At 29.6% G+C, this 18,768-nt stretch overlaps 2 long non-coding RNA genes and 1 pseudogene across 9 annotated transcripts in view; all 3 read left to right on the top strand.

Moving 5' to 3' along the window:
* Nucleotides 1-11,299, top strand: part of LOC149881100 (uncharacterized) — a 70,831-nt gene extending 59,532 nt beyond the window's left edge. Inside the window, exons 1-2 of one of the 4 annotated variants that reach the window (XR_016445674.1) lie at nt 8,999-10,511; nt 11,126-11,299. This is a non-coding gene — a long non-coding RNA (uncharacterized LOC149881100). Of the gene's footprint in view, nt 1-8,998; nt 10,606-11,125 lie in introns of those variants that run through there. The other 3 variants (XR_016445671.1, XR_016445672.1, XR_016445673.1) reach the window with 3 other exon arrangements.
* Nucleotides 908-6,846, top strand: LOC145195353 (uncharacterized; annotated as a pseudogene). The gene is made up of 10 exons (XR_016445831.1): nt 908-1,064; nt 1,149-1,226; nt 1,311-1,385; nt 1,491-1,628; nt 1,710-3,303; nt 3,709-3,762; nt 3,848-3,904; nt 4,037-4,123; nt 5,426-5,518; nt 6,482-6,846. The product of XR_016445831.1 is annotated as an uncharacterized LOC145195353 (transcript).
* Nucleotides 11,300-13,462: 2,163 nt separating the features above from the next.
* On the top strand, nt 13,463-16,989 carry LOC149881099 (uncharacterized). Of its 4 annotated transcripts, none has more exons than XR_016446036.1 (3): nt 13,463-14,489; nt 14,727-14,790; nt 14,961-16,989. It is a non-coding gene; the product is annotated as an uncharacterized LOC149881099 (long non-coding RNA). The 4 variants fall into 4 exon arrangements; XR_016446039.1 differs by having other exon boundaries at nt 13,463-14,502; XR_016446038.1 differs by having other exon boundaries at nt 13,465-14,502; nt 14,869-16,989.
* The last annotated feature ends 1,779 nt before the right edge of the window (nt 16,990-18,768 follow it).

Below are 18,768 nucleotides of genomic sequence, written 5' to 3'. Positions count from 1 at the left end.
CATTTCGACATAAAGTTGTAAGATTTTCCTGACCGCGTTTCTAATCCGTGAGATGTTTAATATCATTTTAAGATAATTCATAACATTAACAATTAAACAGAAAATGTCAATAATTGAGATAATTTTGTTCGGAAAAATGATTGTTTATTATTTAAAATGATTTTGCGGCAGTTTTGAATCAAATGAATGGGGCAACTTTGAATCGCTGTTTAAATTTCTCGTATTTTATTGCTTGATTATTACAGCCTGAATTTTGATTACTTTGAAATTATAAAAAAAAGAGAGTGACAGAAGTCATAGAGGAAAATGTAAGAAATGCTGTTCTCCAAGTTGCAAATGGATAAATGAGGCCAAACGAGAATAAAGAAGCGTAACATTTTATTATTTAAGACCAAGTTAGGTTTGACAACTAAATATACTGTCGCATAAGTATTTAGTAAAGACGAGGAAATAATGTTAAGAGACTACCAAGTAAGAAGCTCTAAAATGAATTATGGCTTGACAAATGAACGAGCAAAAGAACTTAATCCATTTCCATTTACCGGTATAATCGTGTTTTTTTGAATTTTAACCCTTTGAACTCCTAATTTTTTTTTTAATTACCTAAAAGGAAAAACTTGACAAAATATATGTATTTTGCATATTCGAAATATTCAGAATGAGATTGTATATTATAGATATTAAGTATTTAAAAGAAAAAAAAAAGTACATTTGATAATTAAAATTATTTTTAAATTTTGTGTTACTAAAATGTCGAGTCTAACTCGACATAGGAGTTGGTTGAAACAATATGTCGAGCCAAACTCGACAAAGGAGTGGGAAAAGTTAAGGTTTAGTTATCTTTGTAAGTTTTATTTTTTTTTTAATTTGCCTCTATTTACAGCTTAAATAGCTTTATATAACTTTCGTTTAATCAACTCTTTAGAGTGATTATAAGATAGTATAGAGAAAATAACCGATTAATACTTTAGAACGTTATTAGTAATTCAAAGAGTATTGAAATTATTGAAGTAAGCAATCTCATCAATGATGAATCGGAAGAAGAAGAAGTTGAAGAGTCTCAGGTTTCAAATTTAATTAACAAATATAACTTTTTTTTTTCAAAGAATTCCTAACCTTATTCAAAACAACGCTTTCTTTTATTTTAGAATACAATCATCGGTTCAACGAACCGTGGATTAAGTGAACTTAGTAGTATTGTTAATGGTCTTTCAGAAGAAACTCAGGTTAAAAAATGAACTGATTTCTCCTTTAGAGGCAAAGTTTAAGTTTAATATAAATTCTTTAATTTTTATTTCGTGTTATTTTAGGTCTTTATAAGTAGTTCAACAAATCCTGGGTCAAGTCATTCAAATACTACAGTTAATGATATATTGGAATCTCAGGTAAAAAAAAAAATAGTTTAATGAAAATTTTTTTAAATGAATTCTATAAGTATAGATATATATATATTTATATGAATATATATATATATATACATATATGTATAGACTTCAAGAAAAGATTCCGAGATCTCCTTGCTTTTAACAGAAATTCCCGAAAACTTATATTTTACGGGTATATCACATAATAAAGACGAAATGGTTAACGAAGAAGTAGTAAATAAAAACACACAAAAAGTTAAGAAAGTAAGTTTAGCAATATTAGCGAGCTGATTTTAGTCTTACCAATGAATACAATTGCATACCAAGTTTCATGTTATTTTTTAGGGCCCCATTAAAATAAAAAGAGTATGTTTTATATGTGGTAAATCATTTCGTAGACTTTCACGACATATTACAAAAAAACATAAAAATAACGAAGAAGTGAAAATCGCTTTACAAAAACCGAAAATAGAGCGTAACCGGCTATTTCAGTGTTTTAAAAGAAACGGTATTCATAAATTTAATCTGGAACAAATTAACTTAAAAATTCCTCGTTTTGAAAGAGAGCGGAGTCAGCGAAAGTGTGAAAGTCTTGTAATGTGCTCGTTGTGTCATGGCTTTTATTCAAAATCATACTACTCCCGTCACATGAAGGTATGTGGAAAAGACTCTTCGACTTCAAAATGTGCAGTACCAGTTGAAATCCTTGCTGATAAATCACAAAAAGGACTCAATGAAAGTTTTAAAACTGAAATCTTGCAAGTAATTAGAGACGATCCTATCGGCATCATTGCAAAAAGTGACAAAACAATTTTGATGATTGGGTCGCTACTATACGAAAAAGTAAGAAGAAAACTTAGTAAGAAAAGCGAAGTTCAAAACTCTGTTAGAAATGACATGAGGCGACTTAGTCATCTTTATTCCTATTTCAAAAACAATCAAGTTAAGCAAGTTTATTGCAATGCTGCCGATATGTTTCTTCGCCATAATTTTAATTCTTTAAAACTTGCAATTGAGGTTTATACAGATACATATTCCGAAAAACAAGAGTCTGGGTTGAAAGCCGCATTATATTACTTAATTTCTGGTAGTGCAAAAAAATGTATCGGGAGTTTTTTAGCTAAAGACAATGATGATTCAGCTAAATCAATTTCTGACTTTGTAGTTCTTTTAGAACTTCGCAAAGAAGAAATATTTGGAGATGCCACTTATGATTTAAACGAAAGAAGAAATGTAAACTTAAAAAAACCATCTAAACTCCCAATTGAATCAGATATTAGAATGATTCGTGATCATACAATATCTGTCATGAAAAAGTACGAAAATGATAGTTTTGTGCTATGGGATCTTCATGCATACGTTGAGTTACGTGATGTTGCATGTACAAGGCTTGTGCTATTTAATGGCAGGCGTGGCGGTGAGCCTGCCCGTCTCTTGTTATGTGAGTGGACTGAAGCTGCAAATGGTGCATGGCTAGATGATCAACGTTCTGAAGAACTAACAGAAACAAACTTAAAAATTACCTACCAAAGTGGCAAAGGTTCAAATCATCTTGTGCCTGTTCTAATCCCTGAAGATACTGTCCGAGCTATGGAAATTTTATGTGATCCAGTTATTAGAAAGGAAGTTGGAATTCTTTAGTCTAATGTTTATGCTTTTCCAAGTTGTCACAGTTCAGAAAAGCATTGCTCAGGCTGGCATAGTTTAACCAATGTTTGTGATAAATTGCCAATAATAAACAAGTCCAGATTAACTGGTACAACAAATAGACATAGATTGAGCACCCTTATGGCTGCAATAAATCTCAGTGATGTTGAAAAAAGTTTAGTGTTTAAACATTTTGGCCATAGCAAATAAATAAATGAAAACATTTATCAAGCACCAGCCGCTCACCAACAAATACTGTCTACAGGAAAACACTTATTGGCTATTGATACAGGTATATATTACTTTCTTTACCACATGTTGAAGTTCTAAAATTAAAAACTGAAAAATTATATGATATTTAAAACTAGAAAAAAATCGTTTACTTTTAAATTAACAAAAAGAAAAACTACTTTTTATCAGCAAAATTGAAAATGACTTATTCTGGTTGTCACTCTTTAAAATACCTCAATAGAAATAAGTTTTCAAATTGTTGATTAGAACTAGAGTTAATTAATTCTTTTGTAAAGATTTGTTCGATAAAAAAATATTTATTTCTCTTAGAAGTTTGTTGAGATTGAATGGGGAAAGAAGCAGAACTTATGTTTTTCTATAATACTTTCGCTTTCCACTTTTTCTAAAATAAAGTTTAATAAAACTTTTTCTGAAATGGTTGTTATAATATTTGTTAACATTACAGGAGGTAACGGAAAAATGGATCTTAAACGCAAGAAAGCCAGTTTTATTGAAATAGGTAAAATTTTATATTCATTTTCAAATTTTGAACTTTTATTTTTAATAAAAGAACTACATCTACGTTTATATTTCACTTTGAGTAGCAGATGCTAATGGAGAAAAAAATGAAATTGAGAATGACCCTGCTGATCATTTACGTGGCAAGTTTTGATTTTCATTAATGAAAAATTTTTATTTTCAAAGGATTTAATTTTAATAATTACGTTTCTTAACCTTCTTATCATTTGATTATATAAAATATAATAGTTATATTTAATAGCCTTTGCATCTAGAAAAACCGTTAAAAAGGCAACATATCTTTAAAGAATTTTGCAATTCAAGTGAGGAACTGGCTAGTTCTTCCGCTCAAAAATTAGAAGGTAAGTTTACATATTTTTCATGTACTAACGAAACCTTTATTTCATTTCACTTTGAATCTTATAATTTAAAGTATATCAAATCTGATAACTGCTTAAATTTAAACATGTAAATAAAACTTGTTTATGTTTTACTAAACAAATAGCTAAAACGTGTTTAAAGAATATTGTTGGTTAAAAGATTAGACACTAGATTTTTTTAATAAAATATTGAAGGGACAGGAAACATGTCCCTTTTGTGACTTCACAACCTCTCCCCTTCCCCGCTTCCTTTTACCTTGATTTCAACAGTTCGTTTAAGCTTTTAAAATATTCAGTATTTATTGGATTGGAATGAAAGTGAGAAAAAAATGGATCCCATCCTTCTTGAAGCTGCCTGGCTGCGCCTCGAAAAATGTAGAAATGTTGGCTTAGTAAATCCATGTACATCACATAACACTAACACATGACCTTCTTTTTTTGGGATCTGTTTTAGTGTCAATCTACTTTCATGTGTGGTTTACATAAAGCACCCACTTCTCATCGCCAGTGAATAAATGATCTAACCGGTCAAAGCGTTGCTTTATGGATAGCAAGAATGTGCAGATCTCCAAGCGCATGTCATTGTCATGAAGTGTCAGACTGTGGGGAACCCTAATCCCCAACTTCAGAACCTTTCCCAATCAATGAAGACAGTATATCACTGATGTGTAAGAACATCAAAGTGTAGAGGCTATACACCACTACTGAGTCTTGGATCCTCATCCACCAGTTTGCGCAACGCTTTAGAATCAACTTCAGTTGGACGACCAAACTCTGAACGATCCTCGAGTTCGAAGTCAATGGACTAAAAACGTTGAAACTAAATTTGATATGTGCATTTGATAATGCTATCTTGGTCTAGAACTTGGCATATGTTATGTTTGGCCTCACCAGCAGAATGAACGACCTGGAACTCATACAAGATGCAGTGTTGAATATGGAATTTCTGATCTTACAATTTATATCAAGTGAATTACCTCTACTCGCAAATGCAAAAGAACTTTCTTTCCAAACCAATGACATAGTTTGATCTACTTATAACTATACTACTTTGTAAATTAAACAGAAATTTATTGAAGAATCGTTTAGATTCATTATTGGATTTGTCAATTTTTGTATTGAAATCTCAATTAATGTGTTGATATGTCAAAATATCGAGTGAGATTTAATTTTTTTAAACGTTATTTAAAAATAGTTATTTTGATTATTAAATAATAAAATTCAATAATTTTTAAAACAATTTTTTTGTGAAGTTAATTATCTTTAACTATATGTTTTATTCAGAAAGAGTATATACTCAGTGGTCAACAGAACAAGAAGAATTATTGGAGGAAATGTTTGGAAAATATATTAGAGATAAAAACCTAGGATGGCCCAGTGAGTAAAATAAGTTAACACAGTTAATTGTTTTTAAATAATTATTTACATAAAAACTGAAACGTCCGATTCACATCGCCGAATTGCTGTTGGGCCCACGGAAGTACCACAGTCTCGAGAATGTCGCCTCGGTAGACTTCTTGGTTAATTTTGACTCCTTGATCCACGAAAAACGAGGGGGGTCTTACCGCTAGCGCAGATTCCGCCCCAGACCATGTCGGACTGCGGATTTTGGCGGTGTTCGACAATGGCCGACGTGCCGGGAGCCTCAGCGGACCAGCACCTGTCATTTTGGTGGTTGTACGGCTGCTCGACGGTAAACAGCTTCTCGTCTGTGAACAGGATGCGCTCCCATCGCTGAGCAGTGGCCCAACGCTTGAGTTGGCAACATCTCTGGAGCCGCACACGTTTGTTTTCATTGGTGAGCAATTAAACTTTTTGGAGCTTGTAAGGCATGAGGTTAAGCTCCCTTTTTGCCATTTGTCGCACCGATTCACATTTCATTCCGGTTTCACGGGCGATTTTTCGCATGGAGACCCTCGAATTTCGCTTGACTCGCTTCCTGATGATCTGGCGGTTGGCGGACGTGTTGACGGTGCGTCTTCTACCACTTCCTGGACGGCGACCATCGTGGCCAAGCTCCTTGAAACGATTGACGGCCTTGGACACAGTTTGCTTAGGCACATTAAGCAAGCGAACAATATCACATTGACGCATTCCTTTACGAAACAACTCCAAAATTGCCCTACGTTTATTTGACATTCTAAAAATATCATATATTTTAGAGATATGAAGCTAAGAACATATATATACTAAACATAAAAACATGGAGAATCCGAAAACCAATAAAATTAATTGGATATCGTAAAAAACTTTATTATCAGGACATATTAAATTTTGTCTCCGTTTTTTCTGGTCACCCTGTATATATATACATATACAAAGGTTTTTTTTTTCATTTAGAGTCCGATGATATGAAAATCTTCTGTAACCAAACTGGGATTCGAGAAAAAACTCTAAGAAACAAAATTAACAATGAAAGAACGAAGTGGACAGCCATAAAAAAAAAAAAAGAAAAGCAGAACTTAACATTTAAATATTTTTGATTTTATGCTAGCTTAAATTAAAAATTAATTAATACAAAATACCTTATAATTTATAAATAAGGGCTGACTTAACATAAGTGTAACATAAAGCTCCCCTAATTAAAATTTAACTGTAAAAAAGCGACTATTTGGCTTAAATTCATTTATAGTATATTTCCTAGAAATAAGATAGAATACGGTATAATAAATCAGATAAATAAATACATTAAATAAAATTTTAAATATAATCCCTTTTTCTTAAACTTTAATACATGTAGAATATTATTTTATTATCTCACGTTAAATTATTTTTAATTTTCATTTAAATAATTGTTCAACTAAAACTTTTTATGGTTACTTTTTAAAATTTACTTTACCTTCTGTAGATAACTGTAGTTTAAGCTGTAACTTGTTTTTATTAATGCCATATTTTTATAATAAGGTTTTAAGTTTCTTTTACTTATTGCCGAGTTCTGAAAAAATTAGTACAATAAACAAAAACATAAAAAAAAAGTTTTTATTTAGAGTCTGATAAACTCTTTATTTAGGCAATATAAACAATTGCTACTCTTTTTGCGCTTTTGAAAGCATCTCGAATCTCCGCGTTGTTATTACTTTCGTCTATTTTTTTCATGTTTACCAAGTCTAAAAACTAAAGACTTTTGTTCTTTTACAAATTAGGTTTATCTGTTTATAAACATTCGAATATTTGTTCGATTCATTTAAAACTAATTCATTAGAATTTGTGTCACTTTTTTGTTTTTAAAGTTCGAAATACAGGTTTTATGCCTCTTTTACGGTTAAATAAATTTTGGATGAATATTATCTGTTTATTCTAACCCCCTCCCCCCTTACTGTTTTGAAAATAATGGGGATTTTCAAAGCCTATATTTTTCAGACAAGGAATAAGCTTTTAAAAAATGATTAAACTATTTTCATAATTGCTATTCGGTTGTACAGTTTATAATCATACGCGTTTCAAAAAAACTAAAAAAGAAAAGTTTTAAGTTAGCATTAGCGTTATATTTTTCCGTTAACAAAAAATAATAAAGAATAAAGTAATTCATCCATTAGTCATTAAAAAGAAAACTAATTCAAAAAATTTGATATACTTAGACTTAGTTAAAAGATTTCAGAAAAGAGTTTACCCATTACATAATATTATTTTGTTTCAACCCTTGAAGATAATTCGCAAAATTTCTATTCGGTTTATTCTGGCAAAGTTATTTTTCAAAAACAACAAATTTATGTATGAATATAAACTTGTCACACCAAAGGCTTCGTTGTTTCAAACCCATAAAGAGTTCTATTATTCTATTATATTCTATTACATTGTATAATTCGGTTTAATTTAAGACTGATATAAAAATTTTGCTTTATTCATTTATATTCGTTATTAAACTGAAGTAACGTCTTTTTTAGTTTTTCATACTTACCCCTTCCGCCATACCTCGTCATCGGAGAATCTCCTCCGTTTATTTTGTTACTCTTTTTATAATAAAGACTCGAATACTAATTAACAATTCGATGTAGAGTATGAGTCCACTTTAAGTCAATCTAACGTTATTATTTACGTTAAGTGGAATCTTTGTTGATAATAAAACGCTAAGTGGACTTTTTTTTTTAAAAAAAAGTATTTTTGGTAAATTTTATTCTTTTTAACTTAATACTCATCTCACAATACTTTTCAACTTGATTTTATTCAATATCATCATTAACTTTAGAAATTTTCGAACGTTTTATGAAATGCCACTTTAAGTTAAGTTTTTTACAAAATGCCACTTAAAGTCGATCTAGCGTTATATATATATATATATATATATATATATATATATATATATATATATATATATATATATATATATATATAGGCGCTACTGCACTTTCGCACCCCCCTTTTTTTATTGCAGATTATGTTAGAAAATTTTATGCTGATTCAGAAAAATATAAAAACATGGACCTGAAAATCAACGGAAAGTGCTCTAATTCGAAGTTAAAGTTGTAAAAAATCCCACTAAAAACCCTTATATTCGCCATTTTGAGAATAATAAGTTAATGATCTTTTAGCTTATAGAAGCAATACATTAATAGCATGGTTTTTACGTTACAAAAGTCGTTAAAGTATGTTTTTCCGAAGTGTCTTGGTATGCGCTCTTACCTAGCCATAAGCTACTCAGAGCGCAATATTGTACACGCATGCGCAATTATTTTATTATAACTACGATTTATATTTCACAATAAAGCTGGTTTGGATAGGCGGTTAGGGTTAGGGTTAGGGTTAGGGTTAGGGTTAGGGATAGGGTTAGGGATAAGGATAGGGATAGGGATAGGAACAGGGATAGGGATAGGGATAGGGATACGGATAGGGATAGGGATAGGGATAGGGATAGGGCAGTATAACAATAATTATTCATCAATTTGTCTACATTCTCACATTCTACGTTTAACCTATATTTGAAATCTTCCATTAATTTCATTTCGTTATAACACTTTCGTTAAAATACTTTAAAATAATAATGTTAAGGCTAATTGAAACCAGGTCTGCTTATTGCGCAATGTAACGGTAATTAATTTTCGTTAAAACTGAAAGCGTTTTAAAAAAGTTTTTTAAAAAATGGCGAATATTAGGGATCTTTAGTGAGATTTTTTACAACTTTGACTTCGAATTAGAGCACTTTCCGTTGATTTTCAACTCTATGTTTTTATATTTTTCTGAATCAGCATAAAATTTTCTATCATAATCTGCAATAAAAAAAGGGGGGTGCGAAAGTGCAGTAGCGCCATATATATATATATATATATATATGATTTAGAGCCTTAAACATTACTTGCAGGTCCTTGTGCTAAAAGGGAATGTGGTGTGCATTGATATGAAACCAATTTACTTCATTAACCCCCTTGAATGCTTTAAATTATTTTATCATATCCCCTAACTGCCTTCTTTATTCTAGAGTTTGTAGATTGAGATAAGTTAGAAAGGCTTTTATATATATAAATAAATAAATAGTAAATACATGGGTTTACCCACAGCTACTGTGTTTTGCCTGAAGTTGGCAGAACACTTGCTCAGCTGTGCAACAAGTTAAACAATGCTAGAAATTTTATTAATCAAGAGTTTTCTGTTGGAATAGTTCTCCATTCACCATTAAATATGATTTCAGTTTTTCATTAAAAACAGTTGTGTTTTTTTGTCACTGATGGTATTTAAAAGTATATTCCAAAGTTTAAGACCATACTGGGATAATGCTTGATTGCTGAAACGATTATTGTATTTTGTTTCTTTTAGTTCTTTCTGACATAGGGTATTGAATTAAATTGCATAACGACGTTAGTGCTTCCTGTTTAATAGATTTCTGCATTATTAAAACGACCTTGAAATATATTATTTCTCTAATTTTTAGCCAATGCAAGTTGTTATATTCTTTGTTATTTACTTGAGTTTTAAATACCAGTCTTGGTGCACAATTCTGAACAGCCTGCAGTTTTTTTAATAGTGTTTTATCAATTCCAAAGTAGAGGGAGTTACGATAATATAGTTGTGAAAATAATAATGAACATACTATGGTGCACAGATCTTTATAGGATAAGAATTGTTTTATTTTGGGTATTTTTCTCATTATATTGTAACAGTTTTTAACAATCTTATTTATTTGTGTTTTTAAAGATAATTGATTGTTGAGTATCACATCTAGACTTTTTGCAGAATCAACAAATCAAATGCATTCCTTGTTAACAAAAGTACCTTAATAATAATATCTTTTTGAATGTTAGGTGGTGCCAAAATTAATATTTTTGTTTTTGATTGGTTTATGAATGATTCACACATCTATTTTGAAATGTATTCAAGACATTTTGGCATGTCCACAACTAGATATTAAAGAGATTTGGACCCAGGACTGTACCTTAAGGTGCTACATATTTTACATTTTGGTTAGATGAACATGAATTACCAATTTTAACTTTTTGGGTACGGTTAACTAAAAAAGTTCAAATATATCATTGGTTAGTTTAAGTAAAAGTGTTTCAGTCGAATGATGTTGTTTGTAGAGAAGTGTTTTTACTAATTTATATATGTATGTATGTATGTATGTATGTATGTATGTATGTATGTATGTATGTATGTATGTATGTATGTATGTATGTATGTATGTATGTATATGTATGTATGTATGTATATGTATGTATATGTATATATATACATTTTTATATATTTATATATATATATATATATATATATATATATATATTTATTATATATATATATATATATATATATATATATATATATATATATATATATATATATATATATATATGTTTATTTATTTATTTAAAAATATTTACAAAATCAATATAAAATTATAATTTATTTATCAGTAACTAAAGGAATGTTATACATTTACTATCACAATTTTTTATCTGAAGAGTGTTGAGTAGAGAGTTTTATAATATATTAAATGAATAAAACCAGGTGTGTTACTTATAAAATTTCAGACTAACAGTTAAATTTTATTTTTTGCAGCTTATATTGAAACAAGAAAAAGCTTCGAAACGAGAATAAAACGATGGAAAAGCTTCCAATTCGCGAAACAACCGTGAAATCAGATGATACGCGATTAAAGAATGGTTAAAAATTCTCTCAATTTTGACATTGTAATTTTAATTGTTATTTTGTTTGAAACAAACAGTCAAATCATATACAGTTTTATCTGTAAATTATAAACGTAGTTTTGCAAGATTTGTGGGAACTATACGGGTTACCCAGCGGGCATACCCATATGGGCCCCAGAGGAAAACCGCGGCCAAGATCCGGCGGGTTCCCGATGGGTTTCCCATATGGGTCCCAGTTGCGGACCCGTATGGGCTCCGTACGGTACCCGTCTGTCAATGTTGGCTGGGTATATGGCAAAATAATTTGTATTGGCTTTTAGTGAATGATTAAAAGCAGTGGTTTTTAATAAAATTACCTATTTACCATTTTTCACAATAGACACAAACATGAAGATGTTTATTAACTCAAAAGATAACAAAAAAAACATCACAGCAACAACACACAACAATAGCACACACCATAAGTTAATATAATATGTATATAATATAACTTAAGTAAGATAACATTCATATATAACAAAACATAAGTAACAACATTACGCAAAATGTTATTAAAATACATTATTATGTAGTTTTAGAATAATTTTTAATAATAAAGGCTTGAAAACAACAAGATCTAAAGCAGTAACAGTTTGACACTAAACACTATCGTGTAAACCTCCGTTAAAAGTACATCACTTGGCTGGCAAACTTGAGAAATCTTGCTCTACATGTTTACCAAATCACAGCACTTTGAAAACACGGAAACAACATAATATAAACATAAACACAATAAATGTGTTTAAATATATATATAAGGTTAAATATATACCTTATATACATATTTAAACACATTTTTAAAACAATTATATAACACATATTAACATATACACAAACAATAAAAACACTTTACATTTTTGTACTACTTTACATTATTGTAAAAACACATTGATAAAACAACTATAAAGCACATATTAACACATACATATCAAAAAATCATATATGCAAACAATAAATGTGTGCAAACAAAAATTTTAAAAATGACGCGAAAAAATAGAAGAACAAAATAGTTAATAGCATCACAGAAATTTCAATGTAGTAATAAACATTTTATGGAAATAGCATTAGTATAACTTTAAATAACATCCATAGCCCTTTTTTCCTTCTAAAAAGTAAGATAATAAAAATAAAACTGCAAAAAGAAAAATAAAACAAACAAAATATAAACAATTTAAAAAATTAAAATTCTTTCTACTTTAAATCCTTTCTACTTTATCGAATAAAAATTTAAATCCTTTCTACTTTACCTAATAAAAATGCATATATAACTATTTTATATACTTACTTCAATTATAAGATGATCTTAGCGATGATTATTTATCTTAATATGATTCTTTATGTAATATATCTAAACTAATAATTAAATTCCAAATCTAAACTAATAACTAAATTCCAAAAGGAAAAAAGTTTCAACTCGCTTAAGAGATCTTTCTCCACTGAACAACTGTGCATTGATTGACATTGAAACCGTGAACTAAGAGTCGTGTTGTCAGGCTTTCATCCTGCTTCACGGCCACTAAAAAGAATTGATCGTTGAAATCTAACAGTCGTCCTCTTCCTTCTTCATTTGCAAGTTTTGTGTCTCCCGTTTTAAATCTCTTTTAAAAGATCAGTAAAAACCATTTTTCAACTTGGTATTTGCTGATTTTTCCCTTGCCAAAAAGTTCGTTGAGAGTATGAAATGACTCCTGCCCTCTTCCAACCTTTCTCAAAGTAATACTGCATATTTTGGGAAATATAACAATTATTTTCAACATGTATTTTTATTAACTACAACAAATAGAGAAAATTATTTTAAAAAATCACATAAAGTACTAATTTTTTTAACTAAACAAAGACGCGAAAAAAACCACAATAATTATGCAACAACCCCCATATACAATACTGCTCAAAAATTTAGCACACATTAGATTTAAGTTTCATTTTTCTTCTTTTAATTGAATTTTTAGGCAGTAAACTTCTTATGCCTTTTCTATTTTTTTTATTTAAAGTTAATTAAAAAAAACCTTATATAGAAAAAAAAAAATTGAAAAAGATTATGGTATTTTAACCATCTATTTATAACTTAAACAGAGACCGCTAATTAACACGGTCGTTAACATAAAGCGAAACAGCGCTATGTTGTTATGCGCATGCTCCAGAAACAGAAATCGAAAGCGATGTAAACATGAAAAAAATTTATGATTTATCAATAGTGGCAATCCTAACGTTTTCCCAAATAATTTTACAAATAGAAATCTTCTTAAAAAAATGTAAATTGGGATAGTTCCTATAATAAGCAAAGTATACGTATGCCTTAAAAAAACCTTGAAATTTAATTGCGCGCGAATGTTAAGAACTGAAAAAGCAGCTGTCGATAAAGGAAAAACTGAGAATTTTAAAGTCAAAATAAAATAAAATCTGATCGTAGAATTTCTAGATTTTTTTTTTAATACTGAAGTTTAGTCTATATACAACATAATAAAGCAAGTTTTACTAAGCATTCAATTTTTTTACTTTACGTTGATGGCTTACAAGTGATGACAATATTGCACTGCTTTTGGCTGGTTCTAAACTATGTACAAGTGCCACAGCTCAAGGAGCTAGCGTTGTTTATAAATTCGTATTCTCTAAATAGATGCTGAAACCTGGTCTGGAGATGAAAATCTGGTTGAAAATACTACTTTAACCTTTTACAAAGAAGAGAATGGAAAGTTTGAAATAAATCTAGCACCTTAGGGTTATGTAAAAGATCTATCAACACATATTCTCACACATCTTGATTCACTAGAAAGGTCTATAGTTACCTAAGCAAAAAGTAAAATCTTTAGAAAAAAAATTAGTTTAGCAAATGTAGCATATGTCAATTTGCAAATGACATATGCTATACTCTAACATTAAAGCAAGTTTTAACACTGCTAGTGTAGCTTACAGCATTAAAATAAGATTTATATAATATGCACATCTTTGAAAGTTGCCAAATTATTTATATTTTTGTTTTTATGCAGCTGTAATAGTCTTTTACATCATAAGTTCATTCCTAAAAAAAGATATTCAAGTTAAAATTGTAGGAGATTATGTTGGAGGAAGTTTTAAGTTAAGCTACCAGATTATAAATACTTTAAATCTAAATAGCTAAAAAAAATGTACTACCATTTTCAACATTTTTTTAAGGCAAAACACTACAGAGTCAACATCAAAGTACCCATGGCATGATATCAAGAACAAATAGAAGACCTGCGAAGAATGAAGTATATGTAAGAGAAACAAGTAATATATATATATATATATATATATGTATATGTATGTATGTATGTATGTATGTATGTATGTATGTATGTATGTATGTATGTATGTATGTATGTATGTATGTATGTATGTATGTATGTATGTATGTATGTATGTATGTATGTATGTATGTATGTATGTATGTATGTATGTATGTAGCCTTACTGATTTCAAAAAATACATATACGAAGTTTTTATATATCTAGGGATATCAACATTTTGGTGATTATGACTTTCTTTGCGCACTTTATGGTATTTCAGGAGCTTCAGGTGAGTTATTATACAATGTCACTAAAAGTTAATTTAATTTTTTAAAATTATAACTCATACACATACATTTGTATCTAGGTTTCTTTACCAACTCTGCACATTTTTATTTGGATTTATCTTAAATATTTCAACATGTTTGTAAAAGAAGCCCATGAAATTGCATATTTTAGTGGTGTCAAAAGGAGCATTAAAGAATAATAGCAGCATCTGTTTTGAAAAATATCATGAACTTATATCAAAGCAAAAACAACTGTCAGACCTTCAAAGTTCTATTTTTAATCTTGATGAACAAATACAGCTGGTGAATGTTGCTATAGAAATGGCTAATTAATAATCCTGATAATGTGGAAAATATTCAGTCAATTTACTTCCCTCAACTTGATTTTCTAAAGAAAAGGAAAAAGGAAATGGTAAGCATTTTTTAAAATGTGGCATTGACAACATGATAATGTTAAATTCTGTTTTTTATAGAATTATTTTTCTGCTTTAAAGTGGTACTAAGCTATAAAAACTAAAACTGTTAATCCTTTGGTTTTCAGTGTAATATTTTACTAAATACTTGTACAATGAAAAAACTTTTAGCGTAAATAAATAAAAAAATATTAATGTGCCCATAAACATGCAGAGTCAGCAATTAATATGCAATTTTAACTGCATTTTTAAACAATAATTTCTTCTTAATTAGTCATAGTTTGAGTCTAAATTTCTGCAAAAAGGTTAACATGTTGATAAAGGGAATTGATTGGAATCACCAACATAGCATTTGCAGATGCAAAGCGGTGGCATTTTCAATAATGTTTTTTAATTTTATGGTAAAATCTGTGCTGTCTATATCATTATCTTAAGAACAGCAAACTGTAAAAACCTTATTTTGGTCAAACCCCTCAAAAGTATAACCTGATAACCAGTGTGCGAATATTTTAGTCAAACCTTATTTTGGTCAAACCCCTAAAAAGTATAACCTGATAACCAGTGTGCGAATATTTTAGGTATAATCTTCAAGTAGTTAAAAAGATATCCTTGTTCAAAGTTGAAAAACTCAGAATACAAGAAAACAAAATAAAATCTCTCTGAAACATTCAAGACACATGTGAGTTATCATTACAAAAACATTTTCTTATGACTGACATTTTTGCTCATTTTTTTACTATGAAACATATAAACATTATACATTTTTGAAATCTACAATAAATATATTATTCAAATTTATAAAGTAAAAAAATTGGAAAAGTTTGATATCTTAAAGGCTAGTACCACCTTAAGCATTTTACATGTTATATCTGGATTATTCCTGACTAATGTTTCCTCGTGGAAACTACTATTTAACTAATCTTATTTTAAAAGCAATTATAATACTTCTATAGACAAAACAATGTAATACTCTGGAGCTTGAATCTACACTGAAGAAAAGTGAGGACCATGCACACAACAGATTGAAGCTATATTGCAAAAACTGAAAGTTCATTGACAAACATACCATGGAAAAAGTTTTATTGGAAATCATGTGCATAAAATACTTCAGGTTTATTCCAAATCTGAAACATTATTGTTAATAACAATAATAACAAGTAATATAAAATCATGCAATATATCTTTTAAAGAGACATTTTTCTTTTTTAAAAAAACTTGATGCTAAAGTTATGTAATTCTATTCCAAAGCTTGTTTATGATGAAGGATTCTCTGGGACAAGTCTGCACAAGAAAGCAGTCGAAATCATTACAAAACATAAACTAGACTTTCATAAATTTTCTGCATGCTATAGCATATTCTACTCAAAAAATACAATTACAACAGAAATATTAAATGAACTTAATAAGTTTAATTTGATTTTTTTCTTTCTGTTTATAACGAGTTTTTTAAAGTACTTTGGAATTTTATTGTGTTTATAGTTATTGAGGTTGAAGAGTATACTGAAACTACAACAATGACTAGCAAGATAATTTTGTTGATTTATGATGATTTAACTTATAAAGCTGGGATTAAAAGTACAACATGATTCATGTTGCTATCATTTTTTCTTTAGAAAAAAATATTGTTGAACTGATGCATTTTTATCGCACAACTTGGCCGAAGGCTTTAGTGCCTCCGAAGTTACACATGCTGGAAGATCACGCTATTCCATTTTTGAAAAAATGGGGCACTGGCTTTGGATTTTTTGGCAAAAAAGGTGGAGAATCAATTTATCTTAAGTTCAAAAATTTAAAGCGTATTTATCAATCTATCCCTTACCCAACAAAGCGGTTAAAAAGCATCCTAAAATTTCATCAGAAAACTAATCCTAAAAGTAGAGTCTTAATTCCTGAATCACGAAAAAGAAAGATAAAAAACGAAAATTGTCACAGTTAAAAACACTTTTGGCAACAGCATTTTTCATTTCTTAATAATATATAGTTCCTTTTTTCTTTTATTTGTCTCTACTAAAGGCAAATAAAATGTAGTTATAATGGTTAATAAGGTAATGCAGAACAGTACCTTTTTTGTCCAATAAAAAAATTGAATGCTAAGAACAGCCATAAGAAGTAAATAGAAGAAGGTCTTCTCAAACTTTTTCAAGAAATTTGCTTAGATTTCCACGATTAAAAACCTAGAACGTAGGGTCCAAAAATGTAAACAAATCATGTGTAGTTAACCAGCCATCTTTCTCAACAACAAATATTAACGAACGTTTAGATGTTCCTTCTCTTGTTTTAAGTGTTTTAGTACACAACTGGGTTATCGTTAAACTAATTTAAATTAAAACAGCAACAAAAAAGCCTATTTATATTGGAAAATATGCAAATACTTGGTTTCCAGAGAAAAATTATTTTCGTTGCTAAGGGCCGTAACCATTTTGAAAGCGTTGATTTTTTTCCGTAAAATTTGCGCATGCGTACAAAAACATAGCGCTTCCAAACGACTGTGTTAAGGCGGTGTAAAAAAGCCGATCATGAGTTTAGCACACATTCCTATTGTCTTTTAACTGCTGCTTTTTACTTTTTGACGTCAAGTTTTTACTAAAAAGTAAATTTAACTATCCTTTTTTACATGATAACTGAACAAAAGTTTCTAAGATATACATGGTATGTATTACCTCATTTGAAATAAACTTGGTATTTTTCGCCTTAAATTTTGTCAACAATTTGACCAATAAGATGGGAAAAAAAATTAACAGGAGTAGTGGACTCGGCGCCTATGCATCTTGGTGGTTTCAACAGTTCAAAAATAGCTTCAGAAATTTGAAAAAACTGGTACTACTGCAGACAAAAATTGATCTGGGCGACCAAGAATAACAAGTATCACCAATGATAATAGTATATATAGAATTGTAAGAAAAAACCCTAAGTACTCAGCCAAAGAGATTGCACAAGAAGTGAACTTGGCTCTAAAAATTATATCTCAAGAAAAACTGTAAATAGAAGATTGATTGATCGAAAACTTTGTTGCTAAGTTGCTGCCAGAAAACCACTGCTTAAACCAACTGATCGGTTTAAACATATCAAATTTTGTAGAGCTATTTTGAAAATGACTAATTTTGAACAAAGAAGAATAATATTTAGTGACGAATACAACTTTACAGTTATTAACCGAAAGAACAGAGTGATTATCCGAAGACACTATAATGAGATGTTTCATAGTCGCTTCATTATACCGCAACTACAAGGTGGCGGAGGTTCAGTAAGTATATATGGATTGCATCACTTATGACAGCCCAGGTCTCTGCTACTTATGCGATGGTGGTATGGATCAACATAAATATATCGAAACGCTTGAAAATCATTTAATCCCAACAAGAGACATCTTTTTTAACAATGAGTCGGAGTGGCAGTTTCAACAAGACAACGCTCTTTGTCACAAGGCAAAAACGGTGGCTATTTTGTTTCAAGAAAACAACATTAAGGTTCTTCAGTGGCCAGCTAGATCACCTGACCTTAATCCAATCGAAAATGTATGAACTGTACTGGACCAAGCTCACTAAACTCCCATAACATCAGCTGAAC

Source organism: Hydra viridissima, unplaced genomic scaffold (genome assembly GCF_058129835.1).
Source record: "Hydra viridissima isolate aposymbiotic clone 2 unplaced genomic scaffold, HvirCarnegie_v1 scaffold_12, whole genome shotgun sequence".
Lineage (NCBI taxonomy): Eukaryota > Metazoa > Cnidaria > Hydrozoa > Anthoathecata > Hydridae > Hydra > Hydra viridissima.
This window is presented reverse-complemented; position numbering and strand designations above follow the sequence as displayed.